At 34.4% G+C, this 25,033-nt stretch overlaps 1 protein-coding gene and 1 long non-coding RNA gene across 2 annotated transcripts in view; one reads left to right on the forward strand and one right to left on the reverse strand.

The window, feature by feature from the left end:
* Nucleotides 1-25,033, reverse strand: part of TENM3 (teneurin transmembrane protein 3) — a 3,314,517-nt gene that overhangs the window by 654,393 nt on the left and 2,635,091 nt on the right. The window lies entirely within an intron of this gene.
* On the forward strand, nt 6,205-12,908 carry LOC141516126 (uncharacterized). Its single transcript, XR_012476615.1, has 3 exons — nt 6,205-6,336; nt 9,020-9,094; nt 12,766-12,908. It is a non-coding gene; the product is annotated as an uncharacterized LOC141516126 (long non-coding RNA).

Consider the following 25,033-nt stretch of genomic DNA (forward strand, 5'->3'; position numbering starts at 1 on the left):
GAAATGAGTATAAAGGGAACTGAATTCTTATCTGTATCAAGGACAAGATATCATACTATGTGTTGTGATCCCTAAAATATAAATGTTTTGTTCAGAATTCTATGTTGATACAAATTAATATGAATATCACAATAGTTTGTTGGTAGAAAGTAGACAAAACTATATAACAATTCTAGAGCATTTAAATAACTCAAAAATGAGTAAAGTGAGAGAGATAAAATGCAGATAAATGATTAATAATGAGCACACAGCATCTTTCTATTTATATATTTTTTCAGGAAAATAAGATGACATACTAAAAGAAAAACAACTCATATGTTGAGAATGTCTATATGATAGCCGAAAACCAGATGGAAACGTGATTAAGAGTTGAAAGCTTGAAAGTCATATTAACTACTGAACAGAACAACTTTCTGCTCCCGCCTCTTTTGTTTGGACACCCTGAGAATTCCTTTGGTTTGTGTTAGTGGACCAACAACCATATTATCATAAGAATATTTTTTTTGAAGCTACAAGTGGCTTTAAAAGTCACTGAGTTCAGTCCCCTCATCTGACATAAGAAACTAAGACAAAGAGTAATTGTCTCTGTCAAAGTCACAGGGCTGACAAGTGGACCAAGTGGGAATAAGATACCAGGTGCTCCTCAGTTCAACTTACAACACTGATTTTGACACAATGTTGCTGCTGTTGTTCAGTTGTATCTAATTCTCTACAAACCTATTTGTGGTTTTCTTGACAAGGAACTGGAGTGGTTTGCCATTTCATTCTCCAATTCATTTTTGCAGATGAGGAAATTGAGGCAAACAAGGTTAAGTGACTTGCCCAGCTAGATTTGAACTCAGGAAGATGAGTCTTCCCAACTGCAGGCAAACACTTTTTGCATTTTGCCACTTGGCTGTCTGACATAATGTTTATCTCATCATAATGGCTGCTGACAGTTACACAGGCTTTAAGGTTTACCAGGGCCATATTGTCTAATCAAGGGTTGCTGGCATAGGAGGGATAAAGGAAGAGATGAATTGGGAGAATTACATTGCTTCCTCCTTCCTTCAATTCTTATGACTAGATAGAATGTTGATGGAGACATCTTATTTCTGAACACTGGAGAGAAGAGAATGACCCGGGAACCCTGGCTCTAAGAAGGATGGCTGGCAAGTACCAATGTCTCTCTCTTTCTGCCAAGTTGCTGTTGCTGCTGTGCTTTCTCTTTTGCCACCCTTTGCCCTACTACAATTTCAGCATGAGGCTAAAATACACTGTTTTACAATTATATTCATCTAAAAATGTTCAATTAGTTAAAACTTGCCAAGGGACTAAAATAGGCTGAATGTAATCAAGGCGTCAACAGGGAGAGCAGCAGGTTCCGGTGAGCCTGAGGCTCCCAGATATAACTATGGAATCCACAACGCTGCAGTTGTCTTTCTCCCTGTCAGGAAATCAGATTAATTCTAGATTCGAGAGGTTTTTCATACAATGAATTTAATAAATATTTGTAAAGTACAAAACATGTATCAGGAATTGTTATGAGGGTGCAAAGACAAAAAAAATGATTATTGCAATAACCTGCAAGAGGCTACCTGCCTCAAGTCTCTTCCCACTTCAGTCCATTCTCCAGTCATTAAAGTAGCTCACCAAAATATGTTCTCTCTCTCTCTCGCCTCCTCCCCCACTCAATGGGGTTATTTCCATCAGGAACAAAAATCCAAAAGTCTCTGATTGGCATTAAAGCCCTTCATCCTTATACCTGATTCTCCAAAACCTGTGTACTCTTTCCATCTCTCAACATTATTTTCTGTTGTTTTTTCTTGGCATTTTCCCTTCTTGAAATTCCCATGCTTGAAAAACTCTCCCTTATCTGCTTTATCTACTGGTCATGCTGCTTTCTGTTAAGTTCCAACCAGAAAACAAAAAGGCCATCTGCTTTAAAATTTAAGCTGCAAAGATTTTGCTTATTAAGTATCCAATTGAGTAAATAAGTTTTCTGCAATCAGAGGATCAGACCAGAAAAAGTCAGGTAATAGGAGTTTTTTTTTTTTTTTTTTGGCAAGGTAATGGGGTTAATTGATTTGGTCCAAAGTCATAGGGTTAAGTAATTATTAAGTAACTGAGGTTGGGTTTGAACTCAGGTCCTCCTGACTCCTGGGTTGGTGCTCTAACTACTGTGCAACCAAGTTGACCGCAAGTTATAGAACTTTGATTGGAGTGGAGAGTAAAGAAAAGACATTTGGAATAAGAGAGAAAAGTCGCATCGAGTAGGACTTCAGACAACCTGAGGTCACTATGAAGATACCCAGTATCTTGGGAGGAGGAAGCAAGATATTCTGCAAAGAAGGAATGGGACAATTATCTATAAAGAATGCTGACCACACACAGTGTATGAGCCACTGAAAATAACTACCTGTGTTTGGGTTATGCTGCCAAGAATAGCTTGGAATCTGTAGACCTCAATTTCAGCCACAGACATAGTCTCCTCAACACAGTCTACTTGAATCTAGTTATCTGACTGTCACCGCTTCTCTTTGTGAGGAAGAGAAAAAAGAATTGGGGGACGTAGGAGAGGTGGAAGGACAAAGGCAAAGAATCTTTCAGGTGTGCCTTACCTGTCATGTAGCCAATTGGGAAAACTGGATGTAAAGTCAGAAAAATCTAAGTTGTGAATTTGGACAAATAACGTAAGCCTCTACTAAAGAGAAAGGAAAAAGGATTAGAACCTTAGTCCTCCAATACTAGGGTTTATTCCATTGTATCATATTCTTCAATAATATTACCCTGCTAGGCAATTCCTGTAAAACTGAGGGAGAAATCAGTAAATATTCCAAGAAAATATGCTCAATACTTAGCTAGACCCCAGGGGATCATACTCAAAGACTTCAGTTGCAGTTCTATCATCTAAGTTGCCTGTTGTTCATTTTTTCAAAAACAGTTGATTTTAAAGAAAAATATCTAACAAATACATATTTATATGCATATATATATATATTATAAAGTCATTGGACATTTTAAAGTAGAATACTTACTATTTTATATCATAGTGAAATTTACCCCAAATTTCTATCTCTATTTTTCTAAATGCTCAGATAAATCTACAGTATTCACACTTTCTCATTCTTCCTATTCTTGCCCTAAACCTCAGTAACATTACATATTACTCACTAAGAGAAAGATTACTGCCAAGTTGCTCTTTATCATTGTAGCTTGTTCTAGAAACAACAGAAGGCATTCATATGGTAAAACTGACTTTTAAAACAAAATATGGACTGAAAAATGAAAAGACAAGTGGGAAAATGTTATTGGGAAAACATCTTTACAGGTTCTTCTTAGAGACTTCCAAGTTTTACTATGAATATTAAGAACATCATTATAAATATGAAAAAAGACTGAATATAGTTACCCTTACATGCATACAAGAAAAATGGGGACCTATAGATATTCAAAAGGCTTCCTTAATTTTGATAATGTAACACCATCTTAAAGAAACTAAATTTAAATTGCCCTTTAAGATCTATAAAGTATTTTACATGCATTATCTCTTTTGATCTTTACAAAACTGAGTGATAAATTAACAAGGATTTGTTGAAACACCTACTATATGTTAGGTACTGAGGTTATGAAGACGAAATAGACCCTAACCTTCAAGGAGCTAATACTCTATCAAGATAGAGCACATGCACTTACCTAAGTATATACAGAATATTAGCAGAGGTAGGTGTTATTATCTCCATTTTATAGATAAAAAACTGATGGTCAGTATCTCATAGCTGTATGATATTTGAACCCCTGGCTTCAATGACTCCCTTTCCCATGTACCCAATGTACCTTTACATACACAATCTCCATTTGCCACCAGTTTGGTTTTGACTTTACCATAATCATCATCATTTCTTTATCTCCTTCTCCCCTAAGCTTATCACCAGAAAATTCATTATCATGAAAATTGCTTCAGTCACACCTCATCAGTACCTTCAGTTGCTTCTGCCTCTCTGATTGAAGAGCTTCCTTAAAGAAGGCTCAATGTCTCAGCAATCTCTGTATTTGCCACCAGCTACTCTGCTTGGTTTTGATTCCACCAGCATCAGGCTGGTATTCATTGGAATCTCTCCACCTCTTTTCAACTTTCTTTTGTATAATGTTTTCTCTCATTAGATTGTTAGTTTTGTGAGGGCAGGGATTGGCTTTTGAAAATCTATACTCTCAACATCTTCTAGAGCATATGGCACATAGTAGGTACTTATATAATATGTAAATTTACAAATAATGTGAAAAAATATCTTATTAATATATAAACATAATACATATAGAATTTTAAAATAAAAATAAATAGGATAAATGTTTATTGTATCATATTAGACCACTTGAGTGTAGATATATAATGCTAGGTCTCTCTCTTCTCTCATTCTAGTATAAGGCAGGTTCCTGAAGGGAAGAAATTGTTTTAATTTTTTAAATTTCAGTACCTAGCATGGTTCCAGGAACATAATAGGCAATTATATGCTAGCTAATCTGAACTCAATTGAATCTATTTGCATTTTTTCCAGTTCCTTTTTATTTTGTCTTTTTTACATTTTGCTGCTTTGACTTTGCTAACTTTTCTTTTTTTCTGTATTTTATACTCTACACATCTATGTCTCAGGATCTTTTTTTATTTCATAGGTTTTCATTGTTACATGAATCATTTCCTCTCATTCACAGGTCCATCCATCCCCAGGTCCCTTTAATTCCTGTCTAATGTTATTCAATATCTCTTGAACTTGCATCTATGAGCTTTGCACTTTATTATTTTCCATTTCCACTGCTAAACTTGTTCTGTGGGAACACAATATGGGCTCCCAGGTGATTTCTATCATCTGCCCTCCAAAAAGGAGCTAGCTCCAACACCACTGTCCATGTTCCAATAGCAGACAGCATTGCCTCCAAGTCCTAACCAACCCTTACTCCTGCAACTTCTTCAAGGTCTCTGTTTTTTTGGGTAGAGGTGATATATCATTGTCTTCCAAAAGAATAGTAAAGGCTATCTTCAGAGGTACTGAATTTTTGCATAAATTTGTGCCTGAAAATGATGTCATCAGAATTTTTAAGTATGATAACAATTATGATAAAATCATATTTGGCCAGACTGATGTCCTTATCTCACTTCAATTGCTTAAGTCTCTGAGAAAATGAAAATGAATATCACACAGAGGGCAATGGTGACTCAGTTGAGAAGTATTTATTAAACACTTATGATATACCAGGTCCTGAGTTGGAAAATCTAACCAATCAGGAGCTCAGAAGAACAGGAGTAAAAGTTGATATAATGGAAACAAAAGAGTATAGGAAGGGCACAAGGTAAGGGATGACAAGTATGGTTTATGTCATGGTGTTAAAAGAAAGTAGAGGCCTAAAGAAGACTCCTTGAAAAATAGGTAGATTCCTGCAATGATCTCATCAGATGATATGGATGAAAATTATACAGAGTTGGAAAGGATGGATGGGCCAAAATCTACACTGCTGGAGATATCTTGCAAACTGATCAAAAAGAGGGCACAGGGATATAGGAAATGTAGGCACTGTCACTGTCACTTGGAAAATATTTGGGTAGTACAAATGGAGAGCTCTTTTTTTTTATTTGTGAGATTGGAGCAGGTGTGTGAAGTCTGATTCTCTACTCCTATAAGGGAAGTGTTTCATAGATTATACAATTGTACACTCATAGAATCACAGAATGTGAATGCTCTTTGGGATTTCCTATCAAATATTTACTTGAACTTCTCTGATCACTGGGTCAGAAGATTAGATAGCTTTTAAAAATATCCCTGATCTTTGACTAAGTTTTCTATTTTACATTATAATTATTATACTTCTATACACTGACTTGGATTTCAATTGAATTTTTCCCACTTAAAATAAAAGGAGGAAATATATTTTTATAATGTAATTAGCTAAATAAAATATAGACAGTGTCAAGGCCTAAAGACCCTTTCTCAGAAACATCTTTTTAAACAACTGAAAAAATGCTAAATTTCAATGCAAGGTTAGTGAAAGTAAAGATGTCATTTTTTTCCTATTCAACCGCACAATCTTCTGCAGTAAATACTGTTTGTGTATGTGGAGAGGAATTATTTCTATATCATGACCCAGGAGGAGGCAGAAGGAACTGAGATTAAAGATGCAGAATTAAGGAATTAATCATTAAAAAGAATATTATATCTTCTTTTCAGAGAGAAGAAAAGGACTAAACAAGGAATAATAATTGAAGAAATTTTTAGAGTGGACAAGGGGAATTGAGAGTCACAATGCAGTATTGGCTATACAATCAGAACTGGATTCAAATCCTGCTTTGATATTAGATCTGTAAATGTAGGTTGATCAACTAATTTCTGTTTCAATTTCCTCATCTGTATAAAGTGGTTAAAAAAGACCTAAAAGTTTCAGTTAGGCTCAAAAGAAAGGTCTATACAGCACTTTGCAAACCTCAAACCACTATTTTTCTCCTATAAGATGGATTCAATTGGCTAAATTGAGAGAGTTGAAATGGAAATATGTTTGAGGGATTGAGAAGGGGAGTAAGGGGAAGGATCATTCACTGTGTGGACATTGTTTATACAACATGTAGTACGAACTTGAAGTGGGGAGAATGTAAACAATTTTTAAAAAATAACTAAAACAACAATAAAATAGATAACGTTAATATCTAGAGTAGGTTCTAAGTTGGTTAGAATTAGAGGCTTTGGATTTGGATTTTAGGGCTGGGGTGGAGTTTGCTTTTAGAATTAGAGTCAAGGTATTCTAAGTTAATTGAGCCTGCAGGATTCTTTATGTACCCTGTTTCCATTTAATTTTGATATAGTTACTCCAATGATATATTTATTGATTTCACAGCTCCCAGTTCCTCTTCTCTCAAATTATCTAGTATTTATCTTATATACATTGAATTAACTGGAAGAGGTGAACTATGAATAGAGTGAAATTTTGACATTGAGGATCTTGGAGGCTCCTGTACTAAGTATTACTAGACCAATGTGACTAATGTATGGTAAAAGACGTTGAAATTGGTTGGACCATTTGACAGAGTGGTCATCAATATGAATATTGAGGTCAATAAAAAAGATTAAATGCTGGTTAATTGACTATGGGAGGAGTGGAGAGCAATGCTAGGTATTAACATTGGGATTAGATTTAAAATTGGAATGGATTTAGAGGCCACCTAATTCATCACCTCATTTTACATAAGAGGAAACTGAGCTAGTAAATTTGTGATTTAAACCTTGGTCTTCCTGACTTCGAATCTGGCTCTTTACTGCTCCATCCTGCCTCTAATTGATATTAAGGAAATTGGAATGGTGACCTGGAAGTATGTAGTCTAGATAAAATTAAAGAAGAGAGTATTATAGAGATTGTATAGACTTTAAAGAAAACACGGCTATTGAAAAATGGTGGTGGAATAATTGTGTGAACAGAATAATAGAGAACAGAAAGTATCACAACCCTTCTTTATGATCTCAAGGGGACAAGGGAAGAAAGTGCTCCCTAGCAAAGGGGACTGTAAAGAAGAGAAGGTATCCTTAAGTTTCATTTAAAGTGAAGAGCTAGCAAAAGTGACACAGAAGTCCAGACTATGTAGAAGAAATTTTTTAAAAATGAAGTTGGTGTTCCAAAGGATATATTGAAATTAACTGTGACCACTGAAATGGAGAGTAATTGAATTGAGGGAGTTGGATTAATAACTATGATAATAGTAATAAGAAGAGTAGTGAGAATTTAATAACATTTAACGGGGGGGGAGGTGTAGTTACAGGGTACAGTAGATAGAATGCTGGGCCCGAAGACAGGAAGACCTGAGTTCAAATATAGCCTTCAATACTTCCTAGCTGTGTGACTCTGGACAAGTCACTTATCCCTGTATGACTCAGCAAATCACTCTAGTATCTCTGACAAAAATGCCCCAAATTGGGAACAAGACTGAAATGACTGAACAACAACAATAATAGTAAAAACAGCTGGAGTTTATGTAGTACCTTCAGATTTGCCAAGCATTTTACAAATATCACATTTATCCACACACCAAGCATAAGTAGTATTTTCTATTGTTATACTTATTGTACAAATGAGGAAACTGAGGAAGACAGAGGCAGAGTGACTTGCCCAAGGTCACATATACAGTTAGTATGTGCCTGAGTCTTCCCTGACTCCAGATCCCACAATCTACCCACTGCTCAAATTGTTCAGATTGAACTTCCCAAAGTGAAGGAGTAGAGACATACAATTTAACATCTAAGATGATAAAACTGAGACTAGAAAAGCAGTATAATAGTGGATAAATAAGAGTGGCATGTTGGCAGAAGGGGAAAAGGATTGCTCAATTGTTGGAAATTAGACTAGAAGAATTAACTGGTCTCAAAGTGATAAACGTGTTTTTCTTCAAAACTTGACATTTAAAACTAACTCTGATGGTAAATTTTCAGTGCTAACATTATAGAGCTCTTTATGTATAATTCATGGAAATTTCAAAACCCCATTAGTACCTTCATGAATTTTTTTAGTTTTATTGATGCCTTTTGTTTTTACATTGTAGACATTATGGATACATTTCCCCTCCTCCGGTGAATTTCCTTATTATAAGGGAAAGGGGTGCTTACGCAAAACTCACAGTTATTGTATCTGAATGTATGTATGCAACATTCTAAATACAGAAATTTCCCCTTAATTTCCAGAGAGAGTGTCATGTATGCATGTATGTATGTTGTGTCAGTGTATGTATGTGTGTGCGTGTAGGAGGCAGCTAGATGCCAGACCTTAGTTCAAATCTGACCTCAGATTATTCATTAGCAGGGTGACTCAAGGCAAGTCACTTAACCCATTTTGTCTTAGTTCTTCATCCTTGAGATGAAGCTAAAGAAAGAAATGGCAAACCTTGAGTATCTTTGTCAAGAAAATCCCATATGGGTCACAAAATGTTGAACATTACTGAATGACTGAATAACAACCTAATCATACTCAAATCACCTTTCTGATCATCTTAAACTTTATTTCTTTGGACTAGTTACACAGGAAAATGTAGATGAAGAATGTCCACTGTTGATGCAGTTGGGAAAACACCTGAAAAGCTCATCAATCAGTATGTATATCATGAAAAGAAAATACAATTAGGCTCAGACTTAAACAGGGGGAGAATGGTCTGGATTGTTTATGGGAAACTATATAATTCTTTGGATGACCCTTGCTTTCTACCAGAAACAAAGGAAAGTAGCATCTTTGGAAGATCAATACTGATCCATGAAAAATGAAATACTAAAAAAAGAGAGAGAAAAAAGAAAGAAAATAAAGAAAAAATATAGATTCAAAAGGAACTTTATATTTGCAACTTTAAAAAATAATTGAGTACAAAAATTATTCTCAGTTAAACAAAATAAACAAAATAAAAACTAATATGGATTTCTTTTGAGGTAAGGTGGTATCCACATATTCCTTAAAACAGGTTTTAAAAGCCTAAAAAGATTTTTTAAAAAAAAATTATAAGAGGTAGGGGTGGCTAGGTGGCACAGTGGGTGGAGCACCAGCCCTGGAGTCAGGAGTACCGGAGTTCAAATCCAGCCTCAGATACTTAATAATTACCTAGCTATGGCCTTGGGCAAGCCACTCAACCCCATTTACCTTGCAAAAAAAATCGCCAAAAATAAAATAAAATTATAAAAGATACAAAGATACAAAAAGTGACATGATGTAACTTGATTTACAAACTCTGGTATTGTTGATATACACAGAATACAAGTAGTGTATAAGCATTATTTCTATTAAATTAAGGAATCTTACTTAAAATGTTAACAAGGTAATAAGTTACTACCGCACAGAACAGCTGTACTGCTTTGTTATGAGTATATGGAACTGACTCCTGAGAAGATATTAGCAGAAATAACATATCCTCTGATGTTGTTTCTTTGTTCTTTCATTACATTTTTGAAAATCTATGTTAAATATTGTTTCCCCTGACCTACATTACTCCCCCTGCCCCAAACAAAGGTAATAGCAAGAAAGGAAAAGAATTCTTCATGGTATCCCACTGAAAAAAATATCATTGGAACTCCCAAAGACATTATTATGGAAAGGTTCCCTTGATGTTTAATAGAGTCAGACATTTTGACAAAAAAAATCCTGTCTCTCTCCTCCATTGCTGCCACCATTGCTAACAATTATAAGCTTTCAGTGCTGTAAATAATTCAAAAATCTCATCTGTTACATTCAGCGTAAAGACAATGTTGTGAGTACAAGGTCACTTATTTTTCTTCCCAACAAGCGACTTCTCCAACCCGTTGTTGGTCTGATAGCATGGTACACCTGTGTTTGACATGTTCTCCCTGACAGCATCTTACCAGTCATTAGTCTATTTAGCTTAGGCTAAGAAAAATCATAAAGGCTCAATGAAGTGACAGCTTTCCTCCATGGTAATAAACACAGACCACTGTTCTTTCTCCCTGTAATTTACTTTGCTATGCTAAACTTTTAACAGCATTACCTTAGTTATAAAAACTCTCTCTCTCTCCCCCTCTCTCCCCCCTCCTATCTTTCTCTCCCTCCTTCCCCCTTTCACCTTTCACTCTCTCTCTACTCTGATATTGACATATATTGATATTTATCTAGAGATTTTGATAGGGATATACATTTTTTAAAATAATGCAAAAATGAAAAATAGAGTGCCTACCTGAATGCATGATTCATACAAACATTAAAAATATTAAAATTACATCAAACTGTTATGAGAGATCAACACACACATATATATATGTATATATATGTACATATATATACATATATATATGTACCCCAGTGGATAACTGAGAAAATCTAGAAAACTTATAGTCATACAACCTCTAATTGTGGAGTAAAATGTTAATTGGTGACTTAGCAATTCTCATATTTCATTCATTTATGGTTGTTTTGTAAAAAAAAAAAGAATACTGGTTAAAATAGATAAGCATGCTTTTGTAAGCCTGAAATAAAATAGTACCAATTATTTTTCTCATTTTTAGATTCTCCTGCCTCTTAAAATCCATGACTATCAAGGTTGAAAGATTTTCTAATTTCTTATAAGTGTAAAATATGTGTGTGTGTGTATATATATATATATATATATATATATATATATAAACACATTTTGTATATATTATATATAAAGAAATTATATATAAACATGTTGTATATATAAAGAAATTATATATATATATATAATCCTTTCTTTTAAAATAAAAAAAATTGAATGAAAAAAGAGGTAATAAGCCTATTTTACATTATATTTGGGAACCTGATTTAAATCTTTTCATACCAAAGGATCCTCTATTTATGGAACTTTAGCACACACAGAGAGAATAACCTCTAGATAACCTACTTTTCTTATTCTGGTTTCAGAAATTATGAGTGGGTAGCTGAGTTCTGGAGTCAGGAAGATTCATCTTCCATTATCTTCCTCCAAATCTGGCCTCAGACACTTATTAGTTATATGATCTTGGGCAAGTGAGTTAACACTGTTTGCCTCAGTTTCTTTTCTGTAAAATGAGCTGGAGAAGGAAATGACAAACCATTCTAGTTTCTTTGCCAAGAAAAGCCCAAATGGCATCATGAAGAGTCAAAAATGATTGAAATGATTGAACAATGATGCAACATTTCATTAGCAATTTTATTTTTTGTTTTCCTTGTGTCCTTGTTATTTTTCCCCTGTGTCCTCAATATTTCAAGGATCTAAAATTTTGTTATGAGAACTATAGTTCATAAGCCATTATATAAAATTTCTGACCTAGGGTCAAAATAAAGTACAATGAGGAGAGTACACTGACTTACATGAAGGGAATCTGTATAGGGTGGAATGATCTCAAGCTTCTCCTTGCCAGCAAAGTCCATCCCTTCAGAAGCAGCTTTCTCCTGGCTAAGCTACACAATTGCTAATTGTGAAATATTGCCACTTTGGGAGAACTAAAATTATTAATAATCCAAAGGGCAGTGTCAAGTCACATGACAAGTAGATTGTGGCAGAATTAGCTATCAGACAAAAGTGACTACAAAAAGAGGGGGTGGTGGTGAAGGGCTGGCCATGCCATGAAGTAAGAAGGAGAAGGGCAAATTCGACTCCTACTATACTACCCAGATACTATCAGCTCAGAACATGCCTTCATTGTGTTGGCTGCTTTCTCTAGAGAAGGTTTATGAGAAAATTTGGACTTATATTGCATAAAATGATGTTCTAGAAGAACTGCAATCTACAATAATTAAACTCCTTAAGGTCAAGGTTATGGGGTTAAGTGGTATGCTAGGTAATTATTAAGTGTCTGAGGTGGGATTTGAACTCAGGTCCTCCTGACTCCAGGACCGGTGCTCCAGACAGTGAGTTACCTAGCTGCCCCCAAACTGATTGATCTTGATTCTGTATCTCCCCACCTTGCACAATGTCTGAAATATAAGTCATTTAATAATAGCTTGCTGAAACCCCAAATTCACGAATGTACCAAACTATAAAAACAATGACCTAGGAAAAATTTAAAAAAATACTATTAGAAATGAATTTTACACTTTACCTTCTGGCTAAATTTTGCATTTTTCTATATTCATAAATACTACTGCTACCCATGGGAATTTAGGACACCTTAAGGATAATGTGATAAAAATCTCATACACTTAAATTAATATTTACCTTTTAAAGATGGCATAATAAAACTTGTGCTATTTCAATATCTCCACAAATGACACAATGCTGAATGACTCTGGTCTGTCATAACAAAAGCTTCTATTTACTTGTTCCAGCCAGAAGATCAGACTGCTCAAATGATTCCTGACAAAGCAAATGTAGGACTCAAGAAAAACGCTTTCACGATCGTTTGAGATTTCTTCAGTTTCATATTGAAGGAAAATATACATTCAAAAGACAAGCTGTTTCTTTTATAGTCAAAGTGAATTTTTAAATAAAAATCATACATATTAACACTTATTAGGAATAACTGATAGCTTTGTGCTTTTCTCATCTATCCAAATCCTAGCCAATACTTCAGCAGATTGTCAGTATGGAAAGAACTATATTTTATTTGCTGCTTAAAATGATATTAATAGCTACTGAAATACATCGGTGATTTAGAGTTTATTGGGAGATTCTTTACTCTCATTTTAAATGACTTTTCATATAACAGAACAATCCCAGGTTTATTCGAAATGGCATAAACTAGAGCAAGTGATATATTCTACCTCATACCCCCTTCTGCTGCTTGATGACACATAAGCACATTTGATTGTCATATTTACATGTTACTAAGGCAGTGAAACTACTATTGAAAAAAATAATGCAGACCTCAGGCAAAAAACATAACACAAAATGTATTTCTGCTTTAACTTCTCCACATACCATATGAGCACGAAGATTGGGCTGAGATAATCTACAAGTCTCAGAGCTCAACATCAAATGTATTTCTCGGCTTCTATTAGTGTTATTACTAGGCAGTGCCCTTGAAGTTGGATGTCTGTTTTAGGCAGTTTAAGTATATACCTGGTAACAGAAAGGAGGTTGTGCTACAAGACATCTCAGGGGGGCTCTTCCAAGTCTCTGGTTCCGTGATTTAGATAGGATTTTATAATCAGCTATAGCCCTCCCATGTGCTACCCCTGCTCCATCTCTTTCTATAATTAAAAAAAAAGCATTGACAATAACATAAACCTCCTTATGCATAATAATCAACACTCTAATTTGCCCCCTATGAATTAAATTTTTAAAGTGACAAAACATAATTATAGCATCTTAAGAATTTGAATCACTGGAATTCTAATTAAACATTTTGATTTCTCATCACATGTATAAAAAATATCACAGTTGTTCGTATTACCTTCTTTAGACACTATGCCATATTTAATCTGATGTAAAACAAGGTTCATAATGACCAAGAAAGTATTTGAATGCAAGAGGACTTTATTCTTTTTTTTATTTGCAGTACATAGGGATGCCTTCAAGTACATCTGTCAGAAAAGTGACAGTTCCATGGATCAATGCTGACAAGATGCATGTTATTATAGCATTAAGTGTTTCTAAACTGCAGGGAGTCCTACCAACTGTCCCATTTAGTGATTGAAGATATACATGATGTCTGCAGAGCAGTGTATGGTTTTATAACATAAAGAAATGAAGAAGCATCCAGGGGTCTTTCCCCTTTCCATCTAATTTTCTACTCTCCATGTGGGAGAAAAGAGGAAATGTAGTACACCGGCCCTCCCTCCCAGGGGGATTTCTGTTTAATAGAGGTGAGTGGGTGATATCCACGAGTCATCTCTGTCCTTTATCAGCCTCTTTATCCAGTTTGTTGATGGACTATGAGTTCGGGTTTATGTATTTGAAGAGGCAGTGTGGTAAGGTGGTAAGGTTGATAATTTAGTCATTAGGAATGCCTGGTTTGAAGTTTGAAGGAATACCTGGGTTCAAAGACCTCTTCTTACACTATTCATGTTATCCTGACCAAATCGATCTCTCTGATCTTTGGTGTCCCTATCTACAAAATAGGAATAATCATTATCCCAACTCCACAAGATTATCAGGAAGTAGCATGATATAAAGTGAAAGGTAAGCTAACTGCATTTGGAGTCAGAAGATCTGGATTATTATTTGAGAATTGCCACTGGCTATGTGTTACTTTGGGTTAAGTCACTTGTTCTCTTTTTGTCTCAATTTCATTAGTAAAATGAAGGTGTTGGACTAAATGGTTTCTTATGACCCATTGTAGCTCCAAATCTTGTGATTCAATAAATGGAACGACATTTATAATGTTGTTGTTGGTCATATTTTAGTAGTGTCTGACTCTTCATGGGCTCATTTGGGGTTTTCTTGGAAAAATAGTGGAGTAATTTGCCATTTTCTTCTCCAGTTCATCTTACAGCAGAAGAAACTGAGGCAAACAGGATTAAGTGACTTGCCCAGGGTCACACAGCTAGGAAGTATCTGAGACCAAAAGTGAATTCAGTTCTTCCTTACTCCAGGCCTGGCCCTCTAATCACTGTATCACCTCTGTGTTCAGGTATCAATACATCATTCTACAAATCTCAAATTATGCCTTATTGTTATTTCTTCTCAACTATCTTTAGTGAAGTTCAGACCTGAACTATCCAGCAATTCCTTTATATTCAATGTTTTACCAACCTCTGTGTAAGTGGATAAAAATCTTTTTCCTAATTGAATAAAAGTAATAATAATGATGAGCATTATATCTTCTATAGGCTCACTGAAAGCATCCTCAACCTCCTAGCAGACAGAAGCCTTACAGGGATAATTCTCATTGTTTTGGTCCTAGATCATGTCTCTATACTTTGAAAATTTTCCAATTCATTATCACTGTGGTGGTGGTCAGTGATGGTTGCTGTTGCTATTATTTATTAATCTCCATTATTATCATGTATTTTAATGAGATTCAGAGAAATGTGGTTCTGAGATAATTGCTATCCTGCTATTATTCATGTATGCTTCAAGTTTTGAGATGCTTCCACACATGGTTTTTTAGAGTTGGTTGAGAGGAAGCTCATCAGGTTCATAGTAAAGATCTTATTATGATCATAATACTGTGTCACCAATTAGCTATAGAGTCCATGTTTTCATGGAATGAGTCCATTCTTAGAAATTAGTTCTTTGGAAAATAGAAATTGTTGGTTTTATTGGAAAAATATTGATCAAATGGGCTGCTAGGCACAGTACATAGAGAGTTGAACCTGAGTTCAAATCTTAGATACTAGCTGGATGGCCCTGGGAAAGTCATTTAACTATGTTTGCTTCAGTTTCCTCTGCTATAAATGAGCTGGCGAAGGGAATAACAACCTACTCCAGCATTTTTAGCAAGAAAAAACCCAGATGAATTCACAAAGAATCAGACATGACTAATCAACCAAATAACAACAAAAATGCTACTTCCATCCTTACAGTAGTAGTATTTTTTAAAAAAACTGAATATTGAAAATGATAAGGAAGATTAAAATATAGTTTAAAATGTCATTTCAACTATAAAAAATGGCAATTTTCATCTAAACAATAACATTTTAATATATCTCCAGGTTGTTCAAAAGATAGGAATATCATTCTGCTACACCATGGTACTTAAGATTAATGGTCATCATCATGGCTATAATGAATTTATTTATAGGTAGATATCACCTAATGATATTTACATTGCAGTGGATTTCACAGAAATCCTCACAGGGAAAGCAAATATTTATAAAACTGTGACCAAAGCATCCATAGCTAAAATCTGTGCAGAACAAAATGATATAAAGCCAACTATCTTGGTGTCTGCTCAATAACATGAGATGTTATTGAGTTATTGGGATGTAATGAGACTAGCCCAAATGCTCTGCTTATGGCTCCCATGTGTATCATCCCATTGGTAAACCATTTCCACTCCTTAGACTACCCTCCCTTTTTTCAGATAAGACCTTATCTGATCCAAGCAAGGCCATAAGAACTGTTCCTTCTCTGAAATTCAACAATTTCCTATTTTCTCACACTATTTACTGGAATACATGATTACAGATTTGAACTTGGGAGGGATTTCAAATGTCATCTAGTCAAGTTCTCTTCTTTTTCAGGTGAGGAAGTAAATGCACAAGATGTAAAGAGACTTGCTCAAGGTCATTCTGGAAAAAGATATGAGAACTACGATTGACTCCCAGTTCCTCCAATTCCAAAATTAGTGCTTTTTCCTACAGCCTCAGGGTAGTTTATATATCTTCTTATCTATCTGTCATCTCTCCCCAACTTACTTGCTAAGGGCCTTTGAGAGTAGAGATTTGGAATTATTTCTCTTTCCTTCCCCAAGGCTTACTATATTGTCTTAAAAAAGGATAGATGTTCAATATCTATTGAGTGATGATAGAGGCAGTAATGATGGGATAATGGATAATGCACTTGATGTCAGGTAGATTCTTTAGTCCTGGGCAAACTACCTCAACCAATTTCTTTATCTGTAAATATGGTAGTTACATTTGATGACTTCTCTTTCCAGTTCTAAATCTATGATCCTATGATAATAGGTCACAATAATTATTTTTTATTAGAATCATATGATTTTAGAACTTCAAGGGACTTTAGAGATGATTCTGCTTCAATTGAAAAATAGTTTGATAACTGTATTTTTTTCTGAAACAAGAATTTAATTAGACTACCCTCCCCATCTTTCTAAAAAATAATATTTTATTCCACAATTATATGTTAAAATAATTTTAAGAACATTTAAAAGGATAACTTTCTTTCAATATAATTCTCTCCTTTGTAGTCCTATGTGTTTTAAAAAGGAAATGTTTTGAATAAGACATTTCTACTCTAAACTTCAGACTTTTTCTCTGGCTATTCTCCATGGAGAGCCTGGAATACTCTCTCTCCTGTTCTCCTCAGTCTGCTAGCCTCCCTGGCTTCCTTGTTGTCCCTTCTAAAGTTCCATTTTCCACAGGATGCCTTCTCTACTAACCCCTCGTAATTCCAATGGTTTTTCTTTCAAAATTATTTCCCATTTATACACTAATTCATTGTTCATGGAGTTGCAATCTGATCCAACTTTTCTGGAGAGTAATCTGGAAGGACAATAAAACTGTTCATAACCTTTGATTCAGCAATACCATTACTAGGTCTATATCTCAAAGAGATTATAAGAAAGGATAAAAACCCCATTTGTACAAAGATATTTAGAGCAACTTTTGATGTAAAGGCAAAGAATTGGAAATTGAGGGCATACCCATCATTTGGGGAATGGCTGAACAAATTGTGGTATATGATTGTGATGGAACACTATTGTCCTGTAATAAATCATGAACAACTGGACTTAAGAAAAGCCTAGAAAGACTTATATGAATTGATACTGAATGAAGTAAGCAGAACCAGAAGAATATTATAAACATTTAAAGCAACACTGTATGATGATCAACTATGAGGGACTCAGCAATACAATAATTAATGATAATTCTAAAGGACCAGTGATGGAAAATACCATTCACAAAGAAAAGGAATTATGGAATCTGATTGCAAACTCTATATTTATTTTTAATTTTAAAAATTTGTTTTATGTTTTATATATTTTTTACTCTCATGGCTTTTTCTTTTATGTTCTTATTCTTTTGCAATATGATTAATATGGAAATATGTTTCACATAGTTATACATATATTATACATATATAACCTATATTAGATTACTCTCTGCCTAGAAGAGGGGGGGAGGGAAAGCTGAGAAAAATGTGGAACTCAAAACCTAACCAAAATGATTTTGAAAATTATCTTTACATGTAAAATAAAAAAAAATTCCCATTTATCCCATTAAATAGTACTTTGTTTATATGTGTTTACATGTTGTCTTCCTCATTATTTAAATGTAAGCTCTCTGAGGGCCAGGACTACTTTTTGCCACTTTTTGTATTCCTGATTCTTAGCACAGTGTATGGCACAGATTTTTTGTTTATTCATTTTTTAGTTGTGTCCCACTTTTGTGACAACATTATGGTTTTACTGGCAAAAACATTGGAGTAGTTTGCCTTTTCCTTCTCCAGGCATGGCACATCATAGGCACTTAATCTTATATAATAATCATATAAATGTTTATTGATATAAGACCAACCACCCCATTTTTCCCATTAAGGAAATGAAGCTCCCAAGGGGCAAAAGAACTTATCCAAAAAGAGAAAAAGTCCCAACAGCTGTCCTTTTTCTTCTTCTTCTTCTTCCTTAGTTATAAGGAAGTTATAAGGGACTCTAAGGAGTACTTGTGATACATTTAACAGAAGATTCCCATGTAAAAATTTTACATTGCCACCTAGATCTGAAAAATGCAATGGTAAGTAAAACTTATGGATATAGCTATGATAACTTAGTAAAACTCTCATAGTAATTTATGCTGAAAAAGAAGAATATGACTTTGAAAGGGGAATGGAAACAAATTGGAATTAAAGTAAAGCCAGTTATCATATTGGCAACAGGAAGATTTTGTCCTACGCTCATTGTATATCTTACAGAACTGGGAATCTATGATATTTTGTAAACAATTCAGAAAGCAATACTGTACTTCTAGATACTTGTCATGACACCAGGAGATTTCTAGCTCAACAATAAATATTACAATGTGCTTCGCCAAGAGAGTGAGTACCGTCAGGAGTGAAGGTTAGCTATAAAAATAAACAATACTAATCATAACACACCATCCTCTGAAAAGGAGAGCTTATTATTCTGCCTACCTTTGAACAACTCACATTCCAAGATGCAATGAATAATTTTGCTTTACAAGAGTTGTCATATTAAAAAGAGATTTAAAATGCCCCAATTTCCTTGCAACAGATGGAAAAGAAAACAATAAAAAAAAAAACCACCTCTCAGAACATACTTGTCTAACATAAGGTTTCTCTGAAATGAGATATTTTCACCCTTGGAAAATCTGTGGATTTGGTTAACATTGCTATGTAATCTTGTCCTGAATATTCAACAAAAGCTAATACCACCAAAGTCAATTTTATTCTGACCACACTGCAGATTTTTACATCTATTACTGCCTGTTTTATATGCTCATTTTAAACTTTCCCATGTAATATGACCTGACCTAATGGTAAAATTGTTTTAATATTCTTATTTTATTTTATGGTGAGGACCATTTATGACCTTAAAGACTGTAGCCAAATACATGCTAAGAGTTTATTTTATTCTTTTCCCTCCATTGTTTTTTAGTAATATGAAATTAAGAGTTCAGTTTAACAGAGATATGTTGTAAATACAGGCAAAAAGTTGCATTCATTTCACCTTATTTTAGAATTTTGATAAATAGTTAAAAAATCAGTACTGGTCAAGTGAAAAGAACACACACATATATAAAGAAATAAAATATTATATTATATATAATGTTATTAAATAAAATGAAAAATATCATGACTATAGTTTCTTTTAAAAAAACAAAGTATGAGATAAACATTGGGAAATCAGTCATACTTATAGTAGAAAAAATCATTCAATTTTCATTACTTTATGCAGATAACTTAAATCTAAAAATAAAAACATTATTTTCAGGGTTTTATATATAAGACTTTAATGAGTTACTGTTGAAAAGATTTTAAGAATTTTATTTTTAATAGTTAATACTATATTTCACTTATTTAAAGAAATGACTTGATTATGGACACAGAGAATCCAAGGATCAAATTAAGACTGAATTTTTCCTTCTTTTCTTCTGGTTTTCTCTCTCCTCACTTTCCTGTTGATTCCACCTGAGATGCATCACTGTCTGTCCTGTTATGTTATGGTGAAGGAGTCATGAAAAATATTCAACAACAAAATAAATGTATTTTAGTCGGGTCTCCTCAAAACTCTGTCTCCCTCATCTCCAACCTACCTTCTCCCTCTCTAGTATGTGATTCTTGGTGTCTGCTTTTTTTGTTTGCCATATTGTTCTGATTTTCTTGACTCAGCTTCCCTAATCTTTTTTCTACCCCAGCTTCCCTGGATCACAATGTAAAATTATTTTACCATGTCAAGAAATTATTAAAAATCACAGATACTTTACAAAAAAGTCAAGTAGCTAGGTGAAACAGTGGATAGAGTCCTGGCCTTGGAATCGGGAGAATTTGAGTTCAAATTTGACCTCAGGCACTTGATTCTTACTATGTGTCCTTCAGCATATTTTGCAAATTTATTAGAAATGTTCATCTCCTCCATGGTACAAAGAGTTAATATCCTGGGAAAAAACTCTACTCTCTTCACAATAGAAATTTTACATGACATGTAATATTTCAGTTTGTTTGAATTTCATTCTTTCATTTGAATAGGTCAAAAGGGAAAGACTTGATTTTTATTACCTAAAAGTTAGTAAAATCTGTGATTTGCCTTCAATTCAGTAATAATGTGGTTATTAAAATAATTGATATAGGACATCCATACATGGGGTAAACAGCAGAGTCAGGATCATAGGCTTGAGCAACAAATACAGGTTGGCTGTGCAGGCTTACCCTCCCCTTGCTGTAAACTTCCCTATTGCAAGGATTCAAATCTAGGGATTTTGACTCCAAACCCAATGCTCTTAACCCAGCAGCATGATGACTTTTCTTACTTTTTACTGGGACTAGCTCATGAATTCCTCTTATGGCTGTTAAGTCTTTCCTCCTCTTCATTTCACTGTCAGAGGATTGATAGTCACACACAGGTTTACATTTTAAGAGAAAAACAGATCTCACTCTAACAATACCCTCCACAGACCTATGTAAAGATGATACCATCCTTACTGAAGTCAGCAACCAGGGAAAAACAAAACAAAAACAAATTTGTGGCAGGAAAAGAAGTATTTGCTTGAGGTTCACTTTAGAATAAAAAAACTTCTTAATGGCACAATGATTATAATACATTTAAAAAATAAAGCTCAAATTCATAAATTGATATTCACTTTACTACAAGCCCTTTGTCAAAGGAAATGTAAGAATTCACTTCTTAATACTAAACATAGTCCACTCTGGGAGTTTGAATAGGATCAGTGAAACTCTGGGCAGCCTTTTTGTCCCCGTTTTCCTGTAGTAGTTCCACATCTGACTCCTAATGGAAAGCACACTTTTTTTTTGTTTTCTTTAGGTTTTTTGTAAGGCAAACGGGGTTAAGTGGCTTGCCCAAGGCCACACAGCTAGGTAATTATTAAGTGTCTGAGACCAGATTTGAACCCAAGTACTCCTGACTCCAGGGCCGGTGCTTTCTCCACTACACCACCTAGCCGCCCCTTGAAAGCACACTTTTTTTTTCAAACTCACAATCATGATGATTTGTTCAGCTACGTACTTTATCCTACAGAGTAGCCTAAAACAATAAAGATATTTATGACACATTTAAAAACCAGCGATAATTAACTCAGATATATTATTATGTCTATGCGTGCTTGGTTTGTTTTTATTTATACTGATTGAATGACTCAGCTGTCAGAACTATGGGAAATTCATAGGAGTTAGGCTGTATATGTTCCCATGCTTGAATATGCTTCTGTATTCAGATAGGAGCACCCTAGTCAAAGGCACTTTTGGAAGATGAGGGAGCCCACTGAAGAAAATTTTTCAAATAACTAAAAATTCTATGACTCTAGGATCTCCTCAAATATCACAACTTTTTAAAACTCATTTTGATTGAAAATTCATTAAAATTCATTAAACATTTTAATGATTTCTGAAGCAAAGGGCAGAGCCCAATTTCACCTATTTGAAACACTCAATTATCATTATGAAATACAAGTGGCTTCTTCAGCTTGCTTTGCATCATTCTAATAGATCATGGAATTTCAGAGATTAAAGGGATTTCACATCCATAATATCTAAAATCTGAAAATCCAGGCATTTCTTGAAGATTTGCCAATAAGAAGGAACACTATCTCTTGAAGCAAATCACTGCCCTGTCCTATGGCTAAATTATGAGGAATTTACCCTTTCATTCAGCCAAAGTCTACTTCTCTCCAACTTCCAATGCATATAAGTTTGACTAAACTAGAATTCTACATCCATGTGACAGACCTTCAAATATGTAGAGATTGTTCCTGAATCTACCATAAATTTTCTCTTCTCTAGGTCTTCAATGTGGACTCTTAATGGCGTGATCAATCTTGAGCTCTCTGCACATTGATTAGGCTCCTTAGCACTATATGACAGGACCAGCATTTTCTTGATTCGATATCCTTGATTCTTTGACTTCCTCCTTCCATGCAACCTGACTGGCCTCAGTTTCCCTAGGCAGCTTCCTAGATTGGAGACATGAAAGGTTCCAACTGTATGCAGCCTTTCAGACTTAGGAGTTGCCTAAAACTATGAGAGTCACCAACCCACATAACATATTGACCAGATGGTATTTCCAGATGGAGACAAGTGGGGCATGGCTCCAGAGGAGCTAAGTACTACTATTTCCTTGCCATATATCCTTGCTTATGTAAGTATAGAGTAAACCTTTTTTCTTTTTTTTTTCTACATCCCCTCAAATATTGATCATTTTTCCTTTTTAGTCCCATTGGTCAATCTGATAGATGTGAGGCAGTACCTCAGATTTGTTTTAATTTTCATTTCATTAATGAATAGTGATTTGACCCTTTTTTATATGACTAAAGTAGCTTTAATGTCTTCATCTGATAAATGCTTTTTCATATCCTTTTACCATTTTATCAATTGGGGAATGATATTAAACCTTTTTTTCAATAATTCACAAATGCCTCATTTCATCCCAATGCTAAATATAAACTAAGAGTTAGATGTCCTCAACACATGCCCTTCACCATAGCAATGCTGTCCTACAACGCAGACCCCAGGAGAGAATATAGTACACAGTAGTGATTTAGCTAATATATTCATATGAGTGTGTACCCATGAGGTATGCAACTAGAGGTCTCTCTTCAAGATGATACTGAAAACTATTTCAGTATAAATTTTTGGTCTTTGTTATCTTTTGGGTCTTTTCAATCAACTAGTACTCAACACACACACACACACACAAACACACACACACATAAATATATGTAAAATATACATATAAAAAATCATGCAGCATAAATCTCTCCATCTTCCCATAGAAACAGTATAGGAAAAGCTGTCCAATGCCTTGATGAATCAGTCTAATCTGATTACCCTAAATCATTCTTTTGCTTTATCAGTTTATGAGTAACCTTGTCAAAAAAGGAAATGCGGCCAGTCATGGGATTATAAATTTAGAATTGGAAAAGACTCCAGAAGTAACCTGGCCCTCTTATTTTACAGATAAAGAAATGATCCCCAAAGATGTTAAATGATTTGTCTGAGTTCAAATGTGTCATAAGGTTCAGAACACTAATGCCAGATAAAACATTTTTCACACATGAGCCTGGTCTGGCTTGTTCTTTTGATCTTATTTTCAATCGTTTTTGTGTAATCAATATTTTTCCTTGATTTTTACTAACCAACTCTTGAATAACTCATCAATCTGTCAGTTCTCAGTTTTTCTTCAGTGTTTTGTAGTCTCCCTAGTTTGCATATTCTAATTAACAAATACCTCTTAAGGATAGGGAATTTTTCTTTTTGACCTTTTTAGTCCCAGTTTTTAGAATAGTTTCGGGCACATAGTTAGTACTTAATAAGTCTCCTCAGATAATTCATGCATCACATACATTGTTTTTCATTAATATTAAGAAAGGACAAGCACATATGAAGAACAGATCTACCCGTGCAAGAGCTAAACCATTTCAACTATGAGAGATTATTTTTTGTTTTGATTAAATGATCCACTAACTTCTACCTACCTATTCTTTATTATCAGGTCATCTATGCTCATATTATCCAATGAAGATGAGCTATATCTGGTCAACTCAACCAAGAATAATAGTCACATAAAGTCATTATAATGAGGTTTAAGCTGACATGCAAGCAAAAGGCAACCTCAGTGACCTTGAACATGATTTTCTCTAATGCATAAATACTTCTGTTCTGGCAAAGGAAACATTTCAAAATGTTCAGACTAAAATTCTAGAACTCAATAAAAATATGTTAAGCACTGATTATATGGGTAAGACCTTGTATTAAGTATGTCGAGGGCACAAAGAAAAAGAAAGAATCATGCCCTCAAGGTATGTGCAGCCTACTTGTTTGAGATATAACATGGATGTTGATAAGTAAATACATGGAAACTTAAAGAAAAGAATCTTAACAAGTGAAGGAAGCCTTCACCCGGGTGAGAGATGTTAAGGATTCTGAAAGGTGAAATGATAGAAATGCATTCTGATAGGGACAAAGGCAGGAGACCAAAGTTCTGTACCATAATCACAATTAGATGACTGACTTTCTGATTGTGGGGAAAGCTATTTTGATATAGGATGAATGGATAGAAAGAAAGAAAGAAAGAAAGAAAGAAAGAAAGAAAGAAAGAAAGAAAGAAAGAAAGAACAGATAGATGATAAATTGGATAAACAGAAAATTAGATGAGATGATATTTATTAAACATGTACTGTATTCTAGGTATTATGCTAGCTGAGATATACAAATACAAGCAAGGAAGCAATACCTGCCCATAAAGGGTTTGCATTCCAATACAAAAAAGGGGACTTGAAA

This window comes from Macrotis lagotis, chromosome 3 (assembly GCF_037893015.1).
Source record: "Macrotis lagotis isolate mMagLag1 chromosome 3, bilby.v1.9.chrom.fasta, whole genome shotgun sequence".
Classification (NCBI taxonomy): domain Eukaryota; kingdom Metazoa; phylum Chordata; class Mammalia; order Peramelemorphia; family Peramelidae; genus Macrotis; species Macrotis lagotis.